The following is a 22,281-nucleotide window of genomic DNA, read 5'->3' on the forward strand; positions in this document are numbered from 1 at the left end:
TTATTTATGAGTAATATTAACTTTTTAAATTTCCTCTAAACCTTTGTAAAATAGTATTCCATATAACCACCAGTATACATGACATTGGCCTTTATTGTCGATGAGCAATACAGCATATTTTACACTGTTTTAACATGCAACGTTAAACAATATTGCCTACATTTAAACTCATTTAACAAACATTTTAGAAGTAAAAATGAAACATTTAAACATTCAGGTAGCCTAATTCAAGTGTAATCAACCAGTCTGTTATCCAATTTCCACCGGGTCAGCGCTGGTTCTCGTGCCGGAGACGGACTTGCTCTGCGGGTGAACTTCGAACTTAAAGGAACACTCCACCGTTTTTTGAAATAGGGCTTATTCACTTTCTTTCCTACATTTAGATAGGTGGGCAAATGCATTTTTGTCTCAGTGCATGCATTGTTTTAGTTTGACAGGGTCGGCGCTAGCTTAGCTTAGCACAATGAATGGAATCCTTTGTTGCCAGCTAGCATGTCCTGAGTAAAAGTGATATAACATTTTTTTAAAACCCACCTAATTACTGCTTGTGGCCTGCGTATTCACAACAAGTACAAATAGTGATGCAGATTAACACTAGGCGATTTCCTAGGCAGATATTGACTTATATATTAAGGACTATATTAGGGGGAAGCACAGGCGAAGCACTGCTACTTGGGCGTGATATCTCTGCGCCCAAGAAGCAGTGCTTCACCTGTGCTTCCCCCTAATATAGTCCCAAGTCAATATCTGCATAGGAAATCGTCTAGTGTTAATCTGCATCGCTATTTGTACTTGTTGTGAATATGCAGGCCAAAAGAAGTAATTAGGTGGGTTTTTTAATTTTTTTATATCACTTTTACTTAGGACATGCTAGCTGGCAACAAAGGATTCCATTCATTATGCTAAGCTAAGCTAGCGCCGACCCTGTCAAACTAAAACAATGCATGCACTGAGACAAAAATGCATTTGCCCACCTATCTAAATGTAGGAAAGAAGGTGAATAAGCCCTATTTCAAAAAACGGTGGAGTGTTCCTTTAAGATAGAAGTTACAATTTTGAGAACAATTCACAGTTCTGAGGACATTTTATCATCCAAACTGATTATATTCATTATCATTAGGAATAAAGTCGTGTGTTTTATGCAAGGCGTTTCAATCAAGCGTTTAGGTGTCACATTACGCCGCTGCATGTTGTTTGCATTAAATAAAATGATTTAAAGCAACAGTAAGGATCTTATAGATCAAATAAAACATTCACAAACCTGAATTTCACAGAGGAAATGCACCAATTCTGCTACGCTGAGAAGAGAGAACTGTTCTGGAGACTGGAGAGTTCAAACAGCCCGCGCTCACTCAACCATTGAGTTGTCGTCACATCAGAGGGTGGGGGAGGGGTGCATTGTTTTAATTGAGTAAACTTACTCAATTTCTTAAGAGTGTGTTAAATATATTAATAATATTTACTCCATTTACTCCAACTCCATTCTCAAATATTTTGATAGAAATTTCACAATATATTAAGTGTATTATAAATAAATAATTGGTTAGTCAAATACTAAATTCTTTTAGTGAAAAAAACGTAAATATACCTGTAAATTTTAGATAAAATTATTACATGGCTTGGTTGAATTCCAATGTAGAATGCGGTTTGTATAACTGTATAACAGACCGCTGCAAAGTATAACACACCGTTGCCATGAAAAACAGAGCGTTGCTATGGACGCGGAACGGACTGTTTTCTTTAGCGGAAGCAATTCAATCGTTTTTAAATCAATAAACTCCTTTTTAAATCAATATTTTGTGTCAAATTATTGATTTATTTTGTAGGTAGCCATGTAATAAGCGGGATAATGTATTGCGAGGCGGTTGTTATAGTGAATAACAACCCCTTCAGGCTGATTCAAGACCAGTACAGCCTGTCAGGGTTGTTTTTCGCTATAACAACCGCCTCGCTATACATTGTCCCTTACTTAACGGTTGGATTTTTTGTCAATTATTTTGGTATGTTTAACTCAAACAATCAAGTAAACGATATTCAGAGATTTTATTAAGTTAATAAAGTTAAATATTACTGTGATATTTACTAAGCCACATAATTATTTTTTAGAGTGTTGATGAGCATGAGACTTCTTTCAAAAACATTGATTGAACATTGCCATTCATTTAAAACATGAGCGGATTTATTTTTGTTATATGTGAAGCCACAAGGTGTGTGGTGGGTAAATCACATATATTTTTGTTTTGTTTTAATAATTCTGGTATATTTTTGAGTCTGAATAATTTTGGGGTTGACTGTATATATATATATAGCCTCTCTCTCTCTATCTATCTATATATATATATATATTTTATTCAGACACCAGATATATATATATATATTTTTTTTTTTTACTAGTGAGTGCAGGGCACTAATTCATGAAAGTGAGGACAGCAAGGTGTCTGACATTTTTTTGGTTTGACTGTAGGCTATATATAATCAGCTCATGTTCTAAATGAATGGCATTATGGCAATGTAATGCCATGCATCCAGACTTGAAGTACAACATTTAGGACCTCGATTCCAGTGAGAACTGGAACATTCTGACATTATCTAGACTGGGAAGCACAGCCAGACAACGAGGTGCTTCGTCTGTGGTTACTTCCCATCAGCACAAGCACATCTTGAGTTGGTGTTGCTCTTACAAGGGGTTATTCACTTAGGGGATGGGAACATGGGAAAATCAGCCACATCCCGCCTCGCTTCCTCCATCCCTCTGGACCCACAGCAGTCCAGTCAACTGGGAGCGCGTCATTCCACTGACCCTCTGTCTCGTCCTGGACCCCCAGCAGACGCCATGACATCAGCATTACAGCAGACGAGGCCTGCTAGCGGTTATCTTGCACCTCGCGTCCTCAAACCACCCCGTTCCCCTCACTATGAGGTGTTTGATACTCATCACATGGTAGAGAGGGCAGAAATTATATTCCTTGTGTCAGACATTGTTATACAATAATAAATTATTATTAATAGTGTACTTATTATCATCAATAATAATTTGAATATGCATACATTTGTGTAATATTTAAGTACACTAACTTTCAAAAGTTTGGGGTCAGTAAGATTTTGTAATGCTTTTGAATGACGCCTCTTATGCTCACCAAGGCTGCATTTATTGATTAAAAAATACACTAAAAACAGTAATATTGTGATTTTTAAAATGACTTTTTTCTATTTTAATAATTTCTTTCTGTGATGGTAAAGCTGAATTTTCAGTATCATTACTCGTCTTCACTGTCACATGATCCTTGAAATCCTTCTAATACGCTGATTTTCTGCTCAAGAAACATTTCCTATTATTATGTAGACAGTGGTGTTGCATAATATTTTTGTGGAAACCATGAAAGTTCAAATGAACAGATTTTTAATTGCATTATGTCTTTCGTGTTACTGAGTAAAAGTATTAATGTCCTTAAAAACATCTTACTGACCCCTAAATTTTTTAATGGTAGTGTATATTTAAATATATAATTTAAAAATAGATACTTAGTATTTTAATAATATGTATATATTTTATATTATATATATATTATATATATACACACACACACATATATACAGATATAATGCAATATAACCTGTTACAGTATGAGGCAGATTGAGTTCGGTCTAATACACAACACAGCTGAAGGTGGACACAAGGTCAAATCGGTGAACCATGATACAAAGTCCCAAAAAAATCACTTTACCATTGTTTAAAGTGCAGTGAAACACATTTTTATTATAGTTCTCAGCCTTTCAAGCATGAATATGAAAAGAAAAAAAATCTCTTTGTACACACTGATGCCTTTTCTCGGAATACATCATCTTACGCTTTTCCTCACAACATAAGCCAGACCTCATGCATTTAAAATGCCTATGTTGGCGAGACATCCAATCCTCAACACTACAGTGTAAAATGCATCACCGCTTCGGCCGTTCTCTTGCAATTTAAATGACACTCAACCAATTACATGTTTTAGTGCTGGAAATGTTTCTGCTTCAGTCCTCTTTGCTGAAGTATTCCTCATGAGGATGTCAGTGAGTGGGAGAGAATCTCTCGTGGAAAATAAGGGCTTTGTCTCCCAATTTGCTCTGCTGATTACCAACACCCAACAGCAAGCAAATTCATCATACTGTGAGACTTGTAATGCGCAGATTACACAAGTGCATAAAGTAAGTGGGTTCTTTAGGTTTTTATTTTGTATCTACAGCCATTTTTTTGTGCATGGCAAGTGCTTTCTTAAAGGGTTAGTTCATCCCAAAATAAAATAATAATCAATTACTCACCCTCATGTAGTTCCAAACCTGTAAGACTTTTCATCTTCAAAACACAAATGAAGATATTTTAAATAAAATCTGAGGCCCTGTCCCAAATGGAGCCCTAAGCCCTGCTGGGGAGAAGTTTGCTGTGGAGTTCGCAGGCTTGCGTAAGCCGAACTTGCGTATCACACGAGAATGAACCTCATTGGTTCTTGCACGTCAAGCGAACATGTTTGAACTTCCGTTTACCACAACTGAGGGTATTCCAGAAAGCAAGGTTAACTTACCGTCACATATACCCTGAACTCTCAGTTAATTAACCTAAACCTTGCATACTCGAGGTATACAGGTTCCAAAACCAAGTTCAGTGATCCTGGAGTATGACGCTGACCACACAAAGACATTTCTCAACCAAGCGCTGAATCCAGGAGTCACCATGGAAACGGGCGCTAAGAAGACCCTTCTTCTTTTGTTTAATGGCGATTTACATTCTTTACACTCCACCTACTGGGCGGTTTTGCCATCTTCATTTAATCTTATCTTTTAATCTATCATTAATTTTTTTTTTCTTACTGTGAACAAGAATTATATTGTTTGTGTGATGCTAAAATATATAATTATGTAATATATTATTGTGTGAAATCTGTTATGCTCACTGGAGCCTCATCATGCGCTGAACACCTCTGAAGTAAACTAACCCTGGAACAGATCCTGTTATGTTCAGAGAGTACGCTGCTGTGGCTACATACCCTGAAAGTTACCTCTGATTTTGAAACTGAAAATTGAGTTTAACTGCTTACTCTGAGCAAACTTACCCGGGCATATAACCTGTTTTCTGGAATACCCCCAGATGTGTGTTAAAGAATGTTTAAATGTGGGAAAAAAAGCCTACATTAAATCTGTTTATCATATAAAGCGATCGAGTCTCTCCAGAACATTTTGACTAAACCGCTCAATTTATATGGTTTAGTTTTACAATCTCTTTATGAAATATTTGAAGTGTCAAAGTGATAGTTGTGTAGACTGTCATTAGAGGGATAGAAATATTTCATTTAAAAGATCTTCATTTGTGTTCCAACAATGAATGAAAGTCTTACAGGTTTGGAAAGACATGAGGGTGAGTTTTTGGGTGAACTATAAACTTTAAATTACATTGTTTTAGATGATGATTCATGAAGAAGCCTGTATTTCGGTATGGTCCAATACAGTCTATTGTTACGAAAATATAATAAATTACAGATGGAACCATACACATTATAATGTTCCAGTGAGAACTTGACCTTTGCCTAGAGCAGGGGTTCTCAAACTTTTTGAGTGTGTGGACCACTATTTGTAATCAAGAATTTTCGCGGACCACCTCATAATACACATAATAAAATATGTCTACACACAGTCCTACCTGAATTAATCTGCACCTCTAAATAGGCTTACTAGCACTAAAACTATAACTGGTCATCACATCACAGGCTTGTTAAAGGAAAGTTTACTGCACACAACGGCTGCCACATATTTAATTTATTTATTTAGGCTACTCAAGCGCCTAGGGCATAATCAGGTTCATTTGAACAACAGGCTTATTTCCATAGCAATGTAGTATGAAATCTATACAGTAATAAGAACACTGGAATATAGTCAACATTTCAAAACCTTTGGCGATTTTAGGGGATTATTATTATTAATCTTCAGAGTTTTACAAGTCCTCAAAAAGTTTGTCCACTTAACAGCACATCTGCAAAACATTTCAGAAACGCGAGATCAAGAAACTAACTGGAAATTAAATAATAACAGGCCTTATTCATTCCATTTATAAACATTTCGTTTCATATAAACTGCCTATGCCGAACTGTGCGTTCACACACCGGACGCGAATAGCGCGTCAAATTCAAAAAGGGATTATGTGAAATTCGCGCCTGCCGCGTCTAGTGCGCTTGACCACTTTGTATCAATTCGCGCGTCAAGAGCTAAATTGACGCGCGTAAAAACAAAAGTTTGAAGCGAAATTTCGTCCGTTGTGAACGCACCATTAAAGGCTATGCGTGTGATGTGATAATGAGAACATATTTGCCTCTGCCCTTTTCTCTTCAGAGAACCTGTTGCTATCCACCGAACCAATGTTGTGGTTCTAACGGCACTGAACTTGAATGTCACGGCCGAACACCACTAGGCTATTTTAGTAATCACACAATAACTTGAAAATTTAATTAAAATGTTATATCAATATAGGCCTACATATTATTTTTACTTTTCTTTTTTTATGGGAATTTCCTGGTAAAATTAAGGTAAAAAAAATATTATTTTATTTAGCCTTTCCACGGACCACCTGCAGTACCCTCACGGACCACTAGTGGTCCGCGGACCACAGTTTGAGAATGGCTGGCCTAGAGCAGGGATTCCCAAAGTGTGGTGCGCGCACCCCCAGGGGTACGCGAGCTACCACCAGGGGGTGCGCGAGAGGAAAAATGTAATGGCGGTCTGTTTTTTTAAGTGGGATTTTTCCACACAATAAAAAAACATGAACAGTAAACATTTCCTTTGTAAATTCCTTTTCCTTTTATTTTAAATAAAAAAACTATAATTTATTCGTTTTTGATAAAACAAATGCATATGAAATGCACAACGACACACCTAAAGTCGCTCACGCACATACAAGCAAACTCTACACACACGAGACGCACGGAACTCTCCGCGCACATACTCATATGAGACGCGCGCGCGCACACACAAACTCTCCACGGACATACTTATATGAAACGTGAGCACACACACACACACACACACACACACACAAACTCGCGCACATACACATACTCAATGTGACCCGAGCACACACACAAACTCTCCGCGCACATACTCATATGAGACGCGAGCACACACACACAATACCATAAAGATGTGGAAAAGTCGATCAAAAGTGTGGCTACATTTCTCCAGGCTCGATGCCAACAACGCGCAATGCAGTGTGCGGTAAGACCGGTACCACGACAAATATGATGAAGCCCTTGACAGTGCACGGAGTAAACATAAGAGCAGAAAGTTGCTCCGTCTTCGACTGGTAAATGAAGAAATACCTTGTTGATCAGTCTGATAGTGTTTATATTGCAATAATGACCAACTGAATGTACACTGCCGTTCAAAAATGTGTTGGTTAGTCCGAATTTTTTTTCAGTAAGGCATTAAAGTGATCAAAAGTGACCTTAAAATATGTCACATGTGTAATGTTACAAAATATTTAGTTTTTAAATAAAACTAAATTACGCGGCTGAAAATAACCGTGGTCTGTCACTCGTCCTCTTAAAAGTGGAAGCTTGTGCGTAGCTTTGTTTGCATTATATTGAAACTTTGTTGATGTTGTTATTGTCATGCGTGTTCTGGTTATTTGCGCATGATTAAACATGAGTCTTTATATGGCGATAAAACAAAGCTTTGTTGCGTTATTTTTTTGAAGTGGGGATTGGGGGTGCGCCAACCCGGTTGGGACATAGTAGGGGGTGCGCAGGAAAAAAAGTTTGGGAACCGCTGGCCTAGAGAGACACACGATACAGTTCAAGTAGCCTACTTCAACCTCTGCACTGCAGTGAGCATTGCATTTATCTGGGAAAAGTCAGTGCAAACATCTGCTATATATCAAGATATTGTCTAATTTATTCATAAAGAAGATCCATCACACGAAAATGTTATGTAGACTGGCTGCAAAACATCATTACATCTATATAGTTACAACCATACCTGCACCACCACTGCACCAATATTTTAATTAGTAAATTAAAAATTAAAATTAAAATATAATAATAAAAATGTCATATAATTTGAATGAACATTTTCTTTCTCATAAATGGAAGGTCAAAATCATTACACTTATATAGTGACAAAAACAAACAACAATGTGCACTTAGGGCCTACCTTTATCAGCACTAGTCGCGTTCATGCAACAACGACCTGCTCTCGCATCAACACAATACGCATGCGTCGTGGTGCTCTCGTCTCGTTTACGCACGTTGGAGATTAATATTTTGTAAATAAAGTCGTAAAAAAAATAGGAATCATGATGCCTTTACTTGAAAGTGGTACTTGCGTAGGCTGTCAGATTTTATTAAAAAGATCTTCATTTGTGTTATGAAAGATGAACGAAAGTCTTACGGGTTTGGAACGACGTGAGGGTGAGTAATTGATTACATTATTTTCATTTTTGAGTGAACTATCCCTTTAAATGGAAGGTCATCCCAAGTAACGGTTCTGGCAAGTTTTCTCAATGAACATCTCCCGTAACACTTCCCATAACATTAATAGAATGTTCGTTCAAAATTGGTCCGGATCTATTAAAGTTAGCACAAAAACGTTAATTACACATCAATCATGCGACATTTTATCTGAAACATTTGGGTTTTTATAATATTTTTTTAAATGATGCCTACTACTTGTTTCACGAAAATGTTCATGTAGACTGACTGAAAAACATCATTACACATACCCTTACGAAAAAGTTTATTCAAGTGTGGTATTACTTCTTTTAAACTAAAAGTAAGAAAGTAGCCTACACTTTCAGTTAACTTTTTATGTAGGCTACTTCTCAGAAATCTACTTAAAATTGCACATAAGTATACTTGACTTATACTGACAGAAGGGTCTAAGTATATTTGGACTATACATGTACTTGGGTTAGTTCACCCAAAAATGAAAATTCTGTCGTTAATTACTCACCCTTATGTCGTTCCAGACCCGTAAGACCTTCGTTCATCTTCGGAATACAAAGGAAGATATTTTTGATGAAATCTGAGAGATTTCTGTCCCTCCATTGACAGCAACGTCATTGCAACTTTCAAGGCCCAGAAAGGTAGTAAAAACATGGTTAAAAAGTCTATGTAACTACAGTGGTTCAACCTTAATATTATGAAGCGACGAGAATACGTTTTGTGCGCAAGAAACCCCCAAAATAAGTATACTTGGTTTGTAGTTGTGTTTAATCTTTTGAATGAGTAGCCTTTTTGAATGAAATTAAATGAAAAATACTTTTTCACATAGGCCAATAGTTTTACATACAGTCTTATAAACTTACATTGTTTGAAAATATTGATTTATAAAGGAAATGTTCCTTATTCTGAGTATCTGAATTTTTGTGTAGGCTAGTCTACCAGTGGGTAGTGTACATAGGAATTTACTTAAAAATAGGCCTAGTTATCGTTCTTGGTGTGAGGGCCTTTATTGTGCATGAATCATGATTAATCAGCACACGTTTCAAAAGAAATATGCATTAACTTCTAATTTCATCTGACCTAGACTGTGTAGCCTGTTAACTCTTTCCCCGCCATGGACTGAATTTTCTCAAGTATAGGTCTATGCAGGAGAGTAATAGGAGTTACCAGATCAGTGGATCCATGTTTTCAGTTATACGTTAGGGGGCGCTATTACGCGTCTTCTAGTACAGATTATAATCTCCGGATCAAAAGACAGGCGAACATTGTTGCCAGACGTACGTTAATTTTGACCTCTAATCTGTACGATGCAAATCCCATAATGTACGATAATTTTAGAACTTTGTAACACTTCAAATGATGGCTGTTGTAATCATAGGACTTCTCCTATGCTAGGAGAGCTAGCTAGATCATCATTAATCTAGCTGTGGATTCTACGTCTCCCGTCATGATTGTGAGGAGAACTTGAACATGGTGTTCAGAGCCGATCCTGACCTCCCTGGGGCCCTGAGCAAAATTATGTTAAGGGGTCCTCCTACCTGACCCATGTGACATGTAAACCATTTGCCATTGCCACACAGTCACACCTGACACCCCAGTGCTCGCACTACAATCCTCCTTCCTTTAACCAGTAAAAATGTAATTCCTGATATCAGAAATAGACAGTGTTACTAGTAAAAGGTAATATCGAGTATTCACATTTTAAATAGTACAAATTGAATTCTTGAAATCAAAAATGCATAACCTGTGAATGAATCAAAGCTAAAACGGCTTGCCACAGCATGTCACTGTGTTTTAAATGATAACAGCAATACTTGATATTGATGGTTATTATTTACTGAGGGATGTGCATCCATATTGACCAGTATGTCCAGTCAATCAGCATTTAAACACTTAAATTCAATATAAAGCCTATAGGGGAAAGTGGGGTGAGTTGTGCCAGTTTTTACTCAAAGTGACTTTAAAGTGAGGCCATGGCAGTAATGCCTTCAACTTAAGGATGTACATATATTTCAGGATGTGGTGCATCCCTGAGAACAGTAACTTTGGATCTGAAATAAATTGTTTCAGAAATATAGCTTTTGGGAAAAAAGTGGTCTCATGGCACAACTTGCCCCTGGTGCGGGGGAAGTTGTGCCTTTGGGGGAATACATTGAGGGTAAATTGTGCCAGTGATTTCTGAAGTAAAACAGAACATTTTAATGTTATGAACCGTAATGCTATATGAAAGCAAGATAAATTCAAGACAAAATTACTCATTTAAGGTTTATTTAGATATTGTCACCCTGGAATACCATAGCATGCGTTTTTCATACTATGGTCAATTGCATAGGAATTTTGTATTGAACATAACTCTGGATCACAGTGTCATAGAGACAAGGGGGCCGGCTCATTTTACTCAGACGACCAATCAGTCTCCTAGGATCATTGTGAAGCTATCAACCTATGCCCTAGCAACCATTTAGAGCTCCATAGCAACACAATATATGATATTTGTGAATCATTTCAGGCAAAAAGGCTTTGGCAATAGATGCCTGTTGACATAGCGTTGTCTGTCAATTATGTAACATATAAGAATAAAGTGACTATGCTAATTTCTAAACATCCTATTGTGACATAGGCCACTTAAAAACGGAATAAAACTTATCTTTAATAACATAGTGCAAACTCAAAACTGAAATCAGTGTTAGCTAAATTAAACAAATAGCAGGCAGGCCTAAGTCAAACAATGATGAGGCATGCCCATCTCCACACTTCTCAAGATTATCCCCTGTGAGTATGTAGGTCTAGGTGGTCTGGATCTGGCACAACTTAACCCAGGCCCTTTGGCACAAATCACCCCAGACCCACAAGTTTGAAAAACTAGCATGATCCAGCAGTTAAGAGCTAACATCATGCTAACTGTATAGACTCATTGTGTAGCCTACTAAAGCACTAAAACATGTGTGAAATGTTTTCAAACTTGTCTATAATTGTTCAGACACTACAATCAAAAAACCTTAATCATAGAAATGTTACTTTGAAAGGGAAAAAACACTTTTTTGCACTAAAATGTGCTTAACTCTCATGCCATGTGTCTCTCTTCTTTGGAGGACGAGTAAAAGTGATTGCTTTTCAAAATTATGTGGTCACATGACCAATTTCTTCTATGGTTTTTCAGAAACAAGGGTGGAACTACTTCCCCCCTGGCACAAATCACCCCACTCTCCCCTAAAGCAATAGTCAATGTCAATACATTGTTTTCCATCTGGCATTATTGCAGAGTTGTAACTTAACCTTGACTTAGAGACTAGATAATCATTGTCTTGTTTTAAAAGTGCGCCTATAATGAGGGGTGCCATCACGCCCATATATGGTACTGGTCCCCATGTTTCTGTTGGAAAGTGCGCATTTCATTTCGTGCACGCGCGTACACGGTTATCTTTTCCGAGCTGCAATTTATAAACAAACACTGTTGCCCTTTGTCGTTCATCAAACGTAATAAATTGTTGAATATCACTCTCACTTTTTTGTCAGGCACAAAGTCACAGAACACAGACCTAGAAGTGGCTGGCATAGCAAGACATTGGAAAGGAGAGCACAAGTCTACCTGATAGATAGCTGTTCCTGCAATCACTCTCATAGTGTTTTTTTCTCTCTTTTCGTGACCAGAAGGATAATTCCGCTTCATTTTCTCATCGATGTTGTAAACTTTGATTGACGCGCTTTGACACGAGAGGGAGGCGGGGCCTTGAGTAATTTGCGGTGCCCTACGCAACTTGCGTAGTGTACGTATAGGGCTGTTCGGCTCTGATGGTGTTACACATAGACATAATAAATACATAGATGCCCTATTGGCAGCTTTGGAACGTTGCTGCGATACATCAACGTGTCCGCCATATTGCTGAGGGCAAGACTGCACTGTAAGCCTAAACAAATGCAAGTAAACGGGTGAGCTGCGGTTTTTCTGGATAAAAACATGTTTACATGTTTAATGTCTACATTTATCAACCGATTTCAGTGGTTTGTATGTGGTGTACAAAAAGTTCCATCTCTAGTTATTTAAAATCTTGATAGTTAGACTTGGACAAAAATGCGATTTTCTCAGCTTTTTGTTTAAGAGTAACTAAACCCTAAACCAACTTTTTTTAGTTAATGATCTGTAAGAATGGGGCTTTATTAGTGCTGTTCATTGATTCGAGTAACTTTTTTGACATTTGGGTATAAAGTGTTTTAATTCTACAATATATGGTGTAAAAACGTCTGAGTGCTGCCCTCTTCAGGTTGAACAGTGGCCACTTATGGAGTCAATATAGGGCCATATATATCTGCAAAATAAAACAATGTTTTGCAAACAAATATTATGTTTTGCAAAAAAAAAAATGTTTTGCAAATAAAAATAAGAGTATTGAGAATTTTTTTTGCTTTTTTGCAAGTAAAAAAAAAATTATTGCAAAAGAAAAGTTAACCACTGAGAGAAAAAATAAAGTTTAGCAAAGTAAAACTTCAGCAGCATTGACTTTGCAACACATATTTCCCTTTGCGCCGCTCCTTTAAATCCGCGTTTCAGTCATCCGTGCCTCTGCGGCGCAAGCTTTCCTTTGCGCTTCATTTTTCTTTGCGCCTCGCTTTGTGTCCCTGATTTGACGTGGGGGGAGGGGTCAAGAGGTTGGGGTGTGTACAAGGGACGAAGGCGCGTCCCTCTAGTAACGTCATCAGCGCGAGCCCCAGACTATTATTGTCAATAATCATAGACAGTATAAGAAATGGACAGAGTCATCTCATTGGAACTCAATTGAGGCAAGTGAAGCCCATTTTCAGCGATTTTTTAGGACTTCCGTTCCTGACGCGCAGACTCAAACTGAGCTTGACGACGTAGATGTGACGTGAGCAACCCGTCTGTCTTCTAGTGGCTGTGGCATGAGAAATCTGAATCATTCCCTTCCGAATCTTGCAGAGACGGAGAGTGTGAGTAGGAGGTGTCCATGAGCTAGGAGCAGGAGAAACTTTTGCTAGGTATTCTGATTAATTATTTTGTCATTTTGCCTCCACGTCCCCCCGATTGCCCGCGAGCTTCTCCTCCCGTCAATACGGTAATCTCTCTACTGTGCGACAGAGAGTCGCGTGGTTGTGACGCAATCGTTAGCCTACTTTTACAAAAACGGTTTTTACGGGGCCATAACGTAAGCTACAAGGTAATGGAGCATTTTATACATTGTCGTGTTTCTTTAGAAATAAATAATGGACAAATGGAGTCTTCAAACGCCTCAGATGTAAAGTTATTCGCTGTCAAAGTGACGCCAAAATGAATGGGAGTCAATGGGATGCTAACAGCAGGTGAAGTTCTGCTACAAGATGGTGGCACGCGGCCGGCTTCAACTTCCGGTCGACTTCCTTCCCGCTTGTCAATAATACATACCTGTGATCCATCACCCGGGCTGCGTTCCAGTCCAAAATTGTCATGCCCTTCACTCGCTAACTTCCCTCCGTCTCGCTCACTCGGATGTACGTCATTGCGAGTGCTCACTACTGGCGGAAACTGCAATGGGCTGAAATGGAACGTCCTAAGCCCTTGATCACTTGGAATCAGCTGTGGAGTTGATTTATTATTTACATTTTGTTTCCCTTTAAGAATTTGTTTAATGCAGCATCCAAATGTTTATAGGTGTGTTTGGGTTGTTTTAAATTAAATATATATATTATTAATATATCATAGAGTTGTCTGTTGCGGTGGTGATTAGATGAGATATGTGGTGACGTCACAATCGTACTGCATTGTGGGACATATAGGTGCCTGAAGTGTACATTGAAGCAGACTCGCTCCCTCGGTCAAAATCGAGGGAACGAGGGTCTGTCCATATAAACTTCCCTCGTCCACTTCACGAAGTGGAACGCACTTCAAAATGGCGGCAGGGATTCCCCCAAGGGGAAGTGCTTAGGGAAGTTCGCAAGTGCGTGTCTAAAAGTGGACTGGAACGCAGCCTCACATGTCTCTGCTCCGCCATTTCGATCGATCCAGTCGGTCTGGGGCTCGCGCTGATGACGTTACGAGAGGGACGCGCCTTCGTCCCTTGTACACACCCCAACCTCTTGACCCCTCCCCCCACGTCAAATCAGGGACACAAAGCGAGGCGCAAAGAAAAATGAAGCGCAAAGGAAAGCTTGCGCCGCAGAGGCACAGATGACTGAAACGCGGATTTAAAGGAGCGGCGCAAAGGTAAATATGTGTTGCAAAGTCAATGCTGCTGAAGTTTTACTTTGCTAAACTTTATTTTTTCTCTCAGTGGTTAACTTTTCTTTTGCAATAATTTTTTTTTTACTTGCAAAAAAGCAAAAAAAATTCTCAATACTCTTATTTTTATTTGCAAAACATTTTTTTTTTTGCAAAACATTTTTTTTGTTTGCAAAACATTGTTTTATTTTGCAGATATATATGGCCCTATATTGACTCCATAGCCACTGTCGTAGATTTTTCCCTAAACCTAACTAAGTCCTATATCATCTGACCTAAGTCTACCGGGGCCGTCTCCAATCGACGATCTCCCTGGGCCGTTTCCAATCGACGATCCCTAATGTCTCCAATCGACGCTTAATAAATACCTGAGCCGTCTCCAATCGACGATCCCTAACGTCTCCAATCGACACTTAATAAATACCTGGGCCGCCTCCAATCGACGATCCCTAACATCTCCAATCGACGCTTAATATTTAGTCTACCTAACTAACTTGCTTCCCTAACTAGCTTTCTTCCTGCGCAGGAATAATCGACAAACAGACCTCAGCAAATGTCCTTCAAATGCTTTAATCACGGCCGGGAGATCTTCCCGAGCAGTTCTCAGGGAATCTCTGACAAATTCTATTGAGAATCCCACCAACTAAACGAATACAAAAGTTTTTGTAGAATAAGGAGGTATGGCAAAAATGTCATACTGCATTACATAATTTCCCCACAATTTGATTGGTTTTCATAGACAAACCCTTCTGTTACCAGGTAAAGCAAACTTTCTTTTAATGATTACTTCATTGTTAATCACAAGGTTCAAATTTAGTCACCTGTCTAGTTTCAATTCCCAAATTAGTTATTTTTACACTCACAAAAACAAAGTAAAAGGGGTATGGCAACACAACATACAACATTCAAAAACACAGGGCAGAACGTTTTAGTACATTGTGTTTCAAAGTGTTATCATGTTAGGCCTGGAAAAAGGAAATAACGTTAGATGTTAGAAACATGGTTAGTTTAATATACAGTTTACTATTTTATCTATTAAAAATCCACCACCACACTACTGCAGTTGAATTTTCCTATTGGATGTTTGCGGTACTGCGTGACGTAGGCGGTACTGCGTGATGTAAGCAGGTTCCAGCTCACCACGCCCTTGGTACGAGCTACCACGCATAGTATTGCATCAGTTAGGATAGCTTCAGGTTAGCGTAGATTTATCTGTATTTAGTACAGTGGTCAGGAGGGTACGTAGGTGTAGTGTTGCTGGTTGCAACAGCACTGCTGGACTGCATAGCTTTCCAGCAGACTTGGAAATTAGGCGCCAGTGGTTGCATGCACTTGGCCTGGAAGACCGTGAGTTCCCGCCTAGAGCTCAAGTGTGCAACCTGCATTTTACGCAGGATTGCTTCTCCAACGCAGTAGAGGTGGAAATGGGCTTCTCATCATCAGCTTGCGCTGAAAAGCGGCGCAGTGCCAAACGCTGCTCCTCCTGCATGGACTTTATGTGAGTCACTCTCCATTTTAGAGTCTGACAGCAGCTGACAATTAATTTGTCACTGTGGACCCCCGCTCAGCCCCGCCCTCGGTTCGTCCCCACTTTTCCAGCATTTTTCAAATATTGCCAGTGGGTGGAGTCAGGCTCTGACCAGGGGTTTAGTTACCCTTTAAAGGTAACATATTATGCCCCTTTTCACAAGATGTATTCCCCAGAATGTGTCTGTGAAATTTCAGCTCAAAATTCCCCCCAGATGATTTATTATAGCTTGTCAAAGTTGCCCCTTTTTGGATGTGACCAAAATCATGTGTCCCTTTACATGCAAATGAGCTGCTGCTCCCCGCCTCCGTTCAGAAGAGAGCCGATCCTTTACCCGAGCTTCGTCAGATACTCTGGCAATAACAAAACACGCGAATTTCAGTGACCTGACCTGTTGAAAAGAGATGGTATTCATCCCTCCTGGGATGGTGCTGCTCTTCTCTCTAGTAATGTGGCACATAGTCTTAGAGCTCAAACATGAATTGGGGCTCAGGTCAGGAAGCAGACAGACTGGCTAAACCGACCGTCTGCTAGCTGTCTCATGTCACTGAGGTCAGATAAATCCCATCACGCTAGCCGCATTTCCACCGCGGTCAAAAGTACCGTGAAGATAATTAGGCAAATAGTCCGGTGACGTAGGACTGCGCAAGACTTTACAGTTCCCAATGGATTTCATCCTCTGTATTTAAGCTTAATAAGGCCTGAACCTCGTCGTTGGTCCATCGGTATTTTTTTACTCCATTGTTGATTCGAATAGCAGAGCAGATGACTGTAACTGCACACACCGCAACAGATAGTGGTTGCATCAAATTCTATGTGGAGTCAACCAATCAAAATGTGGCATGAACTCAACCAATCAGCATGTTCAGCGACCAAGTCCCACCCCTGAAAGTTCCTGAACTTTGAAAAAGTACTACTTCGCGAGCAGATACTTTCGGAGGGGGAAATATTTACCCGGAACTTCATTTAGACCCTGGTTCCTGTGGTGTAAACACACCAAGGGTGCTTCTCAATTCTTATTTGTGCATCCTCGTTTCCTTTCCTCGCGTCTCAGCTCCACCCCCTGTAGGATGCAAGGGAAGGCTGCAAGGAAAGAAAATGAGGACGGAGGAATCGAATGAAAGCCTTTTTATACATTTGAATACTTGATCACTCGAGCGTCACTTCACCGCGTCATCAGCTGCGCTAAAAGGATCTGCCCCCCCTTATGTTATATTAGTTTGGTTATTTAAGAAATTCATAATAAATAATAATAAAGCAAAAGATACCCTGTTGAAATATGTGAGATGTGTGGTTTATATAAACTGCAAAGGTAAAGTATAAATTAAAATTATTGTGACCTATGTGAAGGGGGTGGAGAATAACTGCGTCACGTTTAATCAATAAAACTCTTCCGCAAAGGAACCACCTGTTTATCCTCGCTCATAACTCCTCAGGAAGCCTCCTCACTCTTCCTCGTGGTGCAATTAGAGAATTGAGATGTCCTTCAAGATGGCTGAGCTCGATCAGTTTCCGGGTCATAGGATGGAGGACGGAGGAGCCAGGAGATGAGGAGGGATATTGAGAAGTACCCGAGTACCACCCCAAAGTTCCTAGTTCCTGGGGAAAGTTCCTGCGGTGGAAACGCAGCTATAGAGACTCTTTCACCTAGATATCATCATATAGAGACTGTGTCTGTTTCCCGAATTACGAAATACAAAAAACTCACAAACCCATTCAAGGGTAAAAATTTAATCGATGTTCAACAAATAAAAAATAGATATAATACAGATGACAAATGATAAAGCTCGGGTTGCTGAATATTCGATCCCTTACTTCAAAAGAACTTCTTAATGATATGATTACAGATTAACCTAGACATGTTGTGTCTGACAGAAACCTGGCTAAAACCAGACAATTACATTACTTTAAACGAGTCCACCCCACTGATCTATAATGACTGGATAGCTGCCAGTAGGCAGTAAAGCCACCGGAAGTGTTCGAGCGGCCATCTTACGATTCCCTACCAGCAGAGGGCTCCAACGCCCGTTATACAGAGATTGGTACCGACCATAGATCTCATATAATAAAGGCTAGATGTCTCGTCCGTGCTGCTGGCCAATGGAGGTCGACGTCCGCACACGGCGGCCATCTTGCCACAGGGAGCTCGCTCACTCGTAACATTGTGTTAATGGTGCATGTACTTTTTAAATAACCATAACTTGCTCAATTTTCTACCGATTTTCAAACGGTTTGGTTTGTTATAAACGTCAGAGATGTAGTTATGACACTGCATACTTATCAATACATATAATATTATATATTTAAACATGTTCAAGCATCCAGAATTATAGCCACGTTAATAACATTTGTAAGAAACCAAACCGTTTGTAAATCCGTCAAGATTTCAGCGAGATAAGAGGATTTGTGTTCGTGAAGTTCGATCAACTTGATCCTAGAGAATTAGTCAATTACAGGCCGACCTCACATTTACCCTTTTTGTCAAAGATACTAGAAAAGGCAGTATCCTTACAACTATGTTCCTTTTTAGAAAGAAATGGTATCTGCGAGGATTTCCAGTTAGGATTTAGACCGTACCATAGTACTGAGACTGCTCTCATTAGAGTCACAAATGATTTGCTCTTATCATCCGATCGTGGTTGTATCTTGCTATTAGTGTTACTTGATCTTAGTGCTGCATTTGATACTATTGACCACAACATTCTTTTAAATAAACTCGAAAATTATGTTGGCATTAGTGGAATTGCATTAGCATGGTTTAAATCATACTTATCTAATAGTTATCAGTTTGTAGCAGTAAATGAAGGAATGTCTTATCGATCAAAAGTTCAGTATGGCGAACCAGGCTCAGTACTAGGACCGTTGCTGTTCACTCTGTACATGCTACCCTTCGGACATATCATTAGGAAGCATGGGATTAGTTTTCACTGTTATGCCGATGATACTCAGCTCTATATCTCTTTGCGCCCCGACAAAACTTGCCAATTCAAGAAATTAACGGAATGCAAAGCTGATATAAAAATTTGGATGACTAGTAATTTCCCACTACTTAATTCTGAAAAAACAGAGTTTCTAATGATTGGACCAAAAACCTCTGCACGTACTAACCTAGAATACAGTCTAACAATTGATGGCTGCTCTGTCAAGTCTTAGTCGTCGGTGTGCTCTTTGATACAAATCTTTCATTTGAAAGCCACGTTTCTAGCATCTGTAAAACCGCATTCTTCAAACCTTAAAAATATATATAAATTATGACATATGCTTTCAATGAAAAATGCGGAACAGTTAGTTTATGCATTCATTACCTCAAGGCTAGATTATTGTAATGCTATTATGGGTCGTTGCCCTGCACGCTTAATAAACAAACTACAGCTGGTCCAAAACGCAGCAGCTCGAGTTCTTACTAGAACCAGGAAGTATGACCATATCAGCCCGGTTCTGTCAACACTGCATTGGCTCCCTATTAAACATCGTATACATTTTAAAATATTGCTGATTACTTACAAAGTACTGAATGGTTTAGCTCCCCGTACTTGAGCGAGCTCATAACGCATTCTAGTCCTTCACGTCTATTGCGATCTCAAAACTCTGGCCAGTTGATTATACCTAGAATATTAAAATCGACTGCTGGTGGTAGATCCTTTTCCTATTTAGCACTAAAACTCTGGAACAGTCTTCCTAACATTGTCCGGGAAGCAGACACACTCTGTCAGTTTAAATCTAGACTAAAAACACATCTCTTTAACCTGGCATACACATAGAAAATTATACATTCCTATTATTCAAATCTGTTTAATGTTATTAGGGTGCATAAATTAGGTCAGCCGGAACCAGGAACACTTCCTATAACACCCGATGTACCTGTTACATCATAAGAAGAATGGCATCTACGCTAATGTTAGTCTTTCTGCTTATTTCGAGGTTCACTGTAATCAGCTGGATCCAGGCCGTATCCAGATCAGATGGTGGACCTGCTCCTAGACACGACCACAACACATGATTTAATCAGCCGGATCCGGGCCGTATCCAGACCACATGGAGGACCTGCGCCGAGACACGACCACAACGCATCCCTGAAGTGTCAGCAAAGATTGTGTCAATTAGACTCTCCCCTGTGAAGGCCTCATCGACAGGACAGCCATCCTCAACAAACTCGTCCCATGCCGGCGTGACTCTGATCTTCAACCAGATGGAACTGGATAATATTCTGATTGTTCCAAACCAATCTGACTTCTGACCTATAATGCTGCCTGAATCATAATCATACACTGTTCGTTCATTGGCCAGAGGAGAACTGGCACCACAAGGTTTTTTCCTCCATTCTGCCACCTGATGGAGTTTTGGTTCCTTGCCACTGTTGCCCTTTTCCACTTTTGTTGCCATTGGCTTGGCTTGCTTAGTTGGGGACATTAAATTTAACATTTAATTTAATATTCAACAATAATATTGATCTGCCTGCATTGACACTATTATACAAGAACTGAACTGAGCTGGATGATGACATCACAGTTTACTCCAGAGCGGCTATATATATATATATATATATATATATATATATATATATATATATATATATATATATATATATAAATTAACTAAATTAATAACTTTTTTAAAACAAAAATGAAACATCACTGAACTTAAGCTGGACTGTGACACTATTTTCTTCTGGAAACAAACTTTTTTGCATTATTTTCCTGTTATCTCTTTAAACAATCTGAAACAATCTGTATTGTAAAAAGCACTATATGAATAAATGTGACTTGACTTGTACTGTTGTGTCATGTTTAAATTTTACACAAGTTCCTTGGGGTCTTTATAAGACAGTTGTGAAATTTTTTGGTCAAATAGTGTTCTGTGCTCGTCTGTGCAGCCAACGACAGAACAGTTTGCATGCTTTGCTCGAACTTTTACCATTGCGTTAGAACTGGTTACACTGTTGGCGCTTGCGAAACCAAATGTCGGCGCATTGGGTGGAAACATGCAGATTAAGGGTGCGGTAATATTATAATAATATCCCCTTCCTACGTCAGAAGGGGAGCGAAATCAGATCGGCTTAATTTTTTACATTTACATTTATTCATTTAGCTGACGCTTTTTATCCAAAGCGACTTACAATTGCTATATATATGTCAGAGGTTGCACGCCTCTGGAGCAACTAGGGGTTAAGTGTCTTGCTCAGGGACACATTGGTGTCTCACAGTGGATTCGAACCCGGGTCTCTCACACCAAAGGCATGTGTCTTATCCACTGCGCCACTACCAGCCCGTGGTTTTACATGCTTGCAAAGAAAGGCTTACCAAAACAAAGTAACTGGGTTGTCACTTTTCACATTTTCTGTGTTGGTAGATGCAGGGGACCTAATTATAGCACTTAAACACAGAAAAAGTCAGATTTTCATGATATGTCCCCTTTAAAATATTGCTTTTTTATGAAACATTCAAGTGTTGATAAAAAAGGACATGAAGCTAAAATAAAATGTTTTTTTAAACAGAAAGAGTTAAAGTACAGTTAACTTAAATGTATATTTCAAGTATAAAAATGTATGCCTTAATAGGAACATATCAGTATACTTAAAGTGCAAAAATAATAAATAAATAGTATAACTATAATAAGTATGATGTTATGTTCACTTAAAGAAATCTTATTAGTATACTTGCAGTATAAAACTACTAAACTAGTAGTTAACTGAGACTTCAAAGTGTACTTTCATAAACTAAAAAAGTACTACAAGTATTAAAATAGTAAACTACTAGTAACTTATAAGTTCAATTGCAGTACAGATGCAGTACAAATGAGAAACGTAGTTGTGAACTAGTTGTGCACTTAAAGTTTACTACTGTTACACTTAGTACACTTAAACGTATACTAAAAAGTGGGCCAATTTAGTCCCAAGCAGTATTGAAATAGTACACGTTTACTACTAGTACATTGATATTAGTATACTTACTACTTAAAGTATACTTAAAATATACTTGAACTGTACTTAAGTACAGGCTACTTCATAAAATGAACTTGAATTACTTTTTTTTTTTTATGTTTACATATGTTTACATACCTGTATACATATGTAT

This window comes from Leuciscus leuciscus (genome assembly GCF_965113295.1).
Source record: "Leuciscus leuciscus genome assembly, chromosome: 9".
NCBI lineage: Eukaryota > Metazoa > Chordata > Actinopteri > Cypriniformes > Leuciscidae > Leuciscus > Leuciscus leuciscus.